The sequence below is a fragment of the Rutidosis leptorrhynchoides genome, chromosome 7 (assembly GCF_046630445.1).
Source record: "Rutidosis leptorrhynchoides isolate AG116_Rl617_1_P2 chromosome 7, CSIRO_AGI_Rlap_v1, whole genome shotgun sequence".
NCBI lineage: Eukaryota > Viridiplantae > Streptophyta > Magnoliopsida > Asterales > Asteraceae > Rutidosis > Rutidosis leptorrhynchoides.
Genome location: NC_092339.1, coordinates 176,649,373 through 176,655,372, shown reverse-complemented (window position 1 = coordinate 176,655,372; position 6,000 = coordinate 176,649,373).

The window sequence follows — 6,000 nt, the reverse complement described above, 5'->3', positions numbered from 1 at the left end:
GTTCACCTTATACTACAACTTGATGTTGTATCGTCCAGAAAATCGTGTGCATGCTGAACAGTACCGCAGAGTTGTGAAACTCTGCTATCTGAAGAACTGGGTGACAGATCCGTTTACTGATTGATAACTGAATTTTTATGTTCTACGGCTAGGTCTTAGGGGGAGTTTGTTATTGCATGAATCCCCAGCCGTAGATTGATTCGTTGTTTGATACATTCGGTTATGTAATAATGTTTACTTGTGACTATTGATTACATTTGTGATTGTGCATGCTTAATTTGTTAAACAATCAATTATTTAAACTGCACACACAGTCGACCGACTGAGAGACACACTCGACCGAGTGTGTCTGATATGCAGTATATATACGGGTTGAGACTTCTTTGTCTAGGTTACTCATCCCATTTACCCTAATCGACAGGTTTTCGTCTCTGCCGAACTCTAACACCAAATACCACCGAAATACTTCGTTTAGGCATCGATCTAATCTAGTATTTGTCCTAGGTTTGATCTATTCGATCCTGATACGACCCATATCTCGGCTTAACCCAATTCTAGTGTATTCTGCCTCTAGGATTGTTAGCAAGTGACCTAAGATCCTTAAATCTTCGTCTACATACTCACTGGACATCCAAGGAAATCAAAAGCATCTTGAATGGTAGCACCGTATATGAGACGTTTATTTATGGTATCATTTTATGGGTCGTGTATATGCACGGCTAAAGCCCTACTAGTATGTATGTATGTATATATATATATATATATATATATATATATATATATATATATATATATATATATATATATATATATATATATATATATATATATATATATATATATATATATAGAATGACTGAATTTGTGACACAATCATATATGGAGTAATTGCTAATTGATTCGCTATTGTAATACATTTGGTTTCCAAAGCTATATTTTTTGTGTTATGTCTAACTTGACTATATTTTGAATCACTAAAAATAAAGATGTCATTCGCTAAAGAGATTTTTTGTGTTATGTCTAACTTGACTATATTTCGAATCACTAAAAATAAAGATGTCAATCACTAAAGAGATTTGGGAGTGCATTTTATAACCATGTCGTAAGCATCAAATTACTCAGGACCGGCCCTGTCTATATGTCCGCTAATAGCTCGCTTGTTTCTTTTTTTATACAGTAACAGGCATCAAAATGACAAGCAAGCCAGAAGTACCAAAGCCAGTACCGGTGCGAGCTACCTCGCCCACAGGATCAAAGCATGTCATCAAAGGTTCCGCAGGAACCTCTGATAATGCGCCTCCAAGGAGCACCCCAACGTCTCCTCTTAGTACACCGTCATCTCCCTTCAAAATACCTGAAGTAATTCGACCAATACCATGGGCCTCAAACACTGCGAATGTGGGGTTCACCCCCGCTTACCCAGCACCTGAAACCATTCGCAACAGTCCTAATAACACAAGCAGTCCCATTGGCCCCCAAAGCGCAATACCTTCACCTTCACCACAACGAGATACCTCTCCGGCGACACCAAAGTCTAGTGCTACAACTTTGTGCCAGGGACTTCGTCCGCAGGAAAGGAAACCCTTGTCGAGTCACCTTTACAAATGCACGCGCAGCGCGACTGTAACCAGGCCAACCTTATTTACTCGCTGATAAATGCTGCACCAGACAACATGGTGCATGAGTTCGAACAACCTTGAAAGGCTGAGCTTATGATCAAAAACCTATACGCAAGATTGAAGGGTGTACCCGTCAAGCCCTCTTTTGAAACCGCCCCTACTGGGGATAAATTCGTGGCTCACATACTGAATCATGTTACAAGGCCGCTACCAGTGAGACCGCTTACTTTGGGATACTATGATGGATTCTCAGACCCCGATGATTTCTTGCAAAAGTACGAAGGGATAGCCTGAATGTAACATCCCAACCCGTTAACCAACCAAAAACGCAACATAAAAAAAAATTAAAACTGGGCAGAAGGGTGCGCCGAGCGCACCACACCAAGTGCGCAGCGCGCACTGGTGCCTGGCAGCTTCTGTCCACTTTTTCCGTTTTACGCGAAAAGATCTTCAACTTCCCGACACATTTAGACCAAAGGCTTTTCACAACATATTATAATAGTTAAAACTATCACGTTCCAATAATAAAATGAGTTTTACGAGACCGGGCCCACATTGGCCGTTCTACGACTTTCGTACAAAATACAAGTTTTCAACCACACGAATTCTAATACAAAATAAAACCGAGCATGGTGATTGGGGATACGCTACCCAATCCTATCCAATCCAAAAGCAAGATCTTCTAAAGCAACTACGCGAGCCACTAGTTCCCACGCTTACCCGAGCCACCGCATCCAAGCAAATCTATAAAAAAAAGTAAACAACGAGAGGGTAAGCTAACGCTTAGTGAGTGAGAATATACTACATACATATATATGCATAAAATGGACACGCCACACAATATCAAATAACACATACCGGATCATCCGAGCATATAGCAAGCAAAACTAAGCTTATCGTACAATTGCGATACCACTAGCTACAACATCAATGTAAGTTCACTCACAACGTTATGAACAACACTAGAAGCTACACCCGAAGGGCTAGCTACAACACATCAATATCAAAACATAAGATAATATAATATCCCCGAACCTACAACCCAAGGCTAAACACTTAACCTTAACAATAAGATGACCGTATAAACCGAGTCACCATGAGTCCGCTCTAACCAAAATTCACAACTTAACAATAAGATGATCGTGCAAACCTAGCCATCATGAACCTATATGTGAAGTGATCTCTATAACCGAGAACCGCTTCACCCAACCCGCACCCATCCTACACATACATATGCACATAGGATATTAACACTCACCTTTTCGCCTTGATGAATGCAACCGAGTAATTCCGCAACACGTCAATGGAAAGTACATAATCCATTATCACAAATACAATAACACACTTAGAGTGGATTTACAAACCAACTCAATTCGACACTTAGTGCAAATTCGACCAATTGCACTTACAAACACCAAACGCGTCCAAACTAACCACTAATCACTAATCACAAGTGAAAATGGTCCTAATAAGCCAAAAGAACCCAAACTTAAGTGTTTAACACTTATCAATCTCAAAATCACCTAAAAACCCTAATTTTGACTCAATTCCAAAATTAGTCTTTCAAACACACCAAAAGGGTTCCAATACTTCCATAATCACTAAACCTAGTGATTAAACCCAATTACAAGTCATAAACAAGACCAATTTGTTCGCCAACCCAAAATCCACCAACAATAACAATAAACCCGATTACTAGCATCAACAAACTCACTTCAAGAGTTTTAAATGGGTTTCTCTACAAATCAAGTTCAAACCCTAACTTTGAATATCAAATCAAACAATGAAATTCGGAGTTAGAACTTACCACAACAACCAAAACGTAGCTAGGAATGAGGTGAACAACTTTAAAACCCGAGCTTTGGTGAGAATCCAACTCTTTCTTCTTCAAATGAAGCTTCCTCTCTCTAAAACTCTTCTCTCTCTAGGGTTTGAAGATGAGAGTGATGAATGGATGTGAAAATGATCCAAAGTTGGATCCAAACCAACTGATAAAGCCCACAGATCCGGCCTCAAGTGAAATGACCAAATTGCCCTTCATTAAACTCAAAATAGAAAAAGGCTGAAATCTGTCGCTGGCAAGGTGCGCGGCGTGCACCCATAACTGTGCGCGGCGCGCACAACAGTCTGGGTAGATTCTGACCTTCGTTTAATTCCACAATACTTCGTGCATTCAACGTAGCATAATTACACTTCCGTACAATAAATATTAGAGTCTTACAACTCTCCCCCACTTAGAATCGATCACGTCCTCGTGATCCTTGTCACTTAACCAAACGGACCACGCTCCACGGTCCTTAAACGTAAGTCCCAAACCGACTTTCCTAGGCAATTCTTCCCAACGAATCGCTTTTAACAACCAAAATCGTCACACGCGATTTATCAAGTCACAATCCGTGCACTAAACCTTACTCAATCCCTCACATTGGGAAAACTCTGCAAATCTTGAACCGAGATATCAATTCCTTAGCGTACCTTTACCACGGACAACGCTAAAAGCGACCAAGTCTCAACCTAAAGTCAACAATCCGAACGTTGAAGATCGAACCACAAAAATCCTTACGGATTACACTTACCACTAAACATCCTTTGTAGCGCGCAATACAACCAATACGCCACTATCCTAACATCATATGAAACGGCTAAGACCGAAAGCGTCCAAAATGATTATCGCAATGCTAAACCCAAGGTGCACAAAAAATTGACTATTGTTACACCCGTAACAACATGTGAGCGAAACACGGCTATCGCCTCACTAATCCCACGACATGGTCCCCACGACCCCACCATCGACGTATAAAACCACCGTTAGTTCACACAACGTGGTCCTTACGACCCCACCATTGGCGTATAAAACAACCAATAGATCACACATCCAACAACAAGAAGGCTGGCAGAAAACTACACGCGACCCACTTCCCAAATCTCAACATCGAATGAAATCAGCGGACCCCGTCAACGGTCATGCTTCACCGATATAACACTACACCCATGATGAAGTCGGCGGACCCCGAAGGTCATGCTTCACCCATCAACGATCTCATGATGAAGTCAGCGGACCCCGAAGGTCATGTTCCACCAATCAACGATCCCATGATGAAGTCAGCGGACCCAGAAGGTCATGCTTCACCAATCAATGATCTCTTGATGAAGTCAGAGGACCCCGAAGGTCATGCTCCACCAATCTACGATCCCATGATGAAGTCAGCGGACCCCGAAGGTCATGCTTCACCAATCAATGATCTCATGATGAAGTCAGAGGACCCCGAAGGTCATGCTCCACCAATCCACGATCCCATGATGAAGTCAGCGGACCCCGAAGGTCATGCTTCACCAATCAATGATCTCATGATGAAGTCAGAGGACCCCGAAGGTCATGCTCCACCAATCCACGATCTCATGATGAAGTCAGCGGACCCTGAAGGTCATGCTTCACCAATCAATGATCTCATGATGAAGTCAGAGGACCCCGAAGGTCATGCTCCACCAATCCACGATCTCATGATGAAGTCAGCGGACCCCGAAGGTCATGCTTCACCAATCAATGATCTCATGATGAAGTCAGAGGACCCCGAAGGTCATGATCCACCAATCCACGATCTCATGATGAAGTCAGCGGACCCCGAAGGTCATGCTTCACCAATCAATGATCTCATGATGAAGTCAGAGGACCCCGAAGGTCATGCTTCACCAGTCAACGATCCCTTTTGGCCTCGAACAATGAGTAGCGTAACATCGTGCTCTGCTACGCCATAGTGAATCCTAACGGATGCCACTAACCATTCACACAATCGAGCAAGAACCGCCTATATCAAACATAGGCACAAAACAATAATTCTCTAAAAGAGGATCCGATACGCACATCCCTTAACCGAGGGATTTCACCTTGCTCACCATACCCGTCCATTATCTCTCAATGAGATTTACCACATTACTACCTTGGTAATATTTCAAATCCAAAATCATAAGTACAATTTAACCGAAATTGTACCCTACCACAAATCGACCACATCTAGGTCCCGACACAAATTTCGGATCTACTAAAAGCATTGTCAGAAATCTCATACTAAAACCTCCTCGTGTGGGAGTGTAACTCCCCCACTTGGAACTACGTTCCATAACCGCATCTCGTACACCCGCACAATGCTACCAAAGGTAGACTTTACCAATAATTGGGTTCACACGGCCCATCACCACGTCTTGCTTCAACTTTGAGCATACCAAGGATCCTAACTTATCCTTAAACACTTCGAACAAAAAGTGTACCACAAATTACACAAACTATACACTCACAATCATCTAATTGCTTTAGTTTATCGAATTTCACCCGATCGCTCATGAACCTAAGGGTTTCACTTCGGTACCCTAAGTACAATGTAAC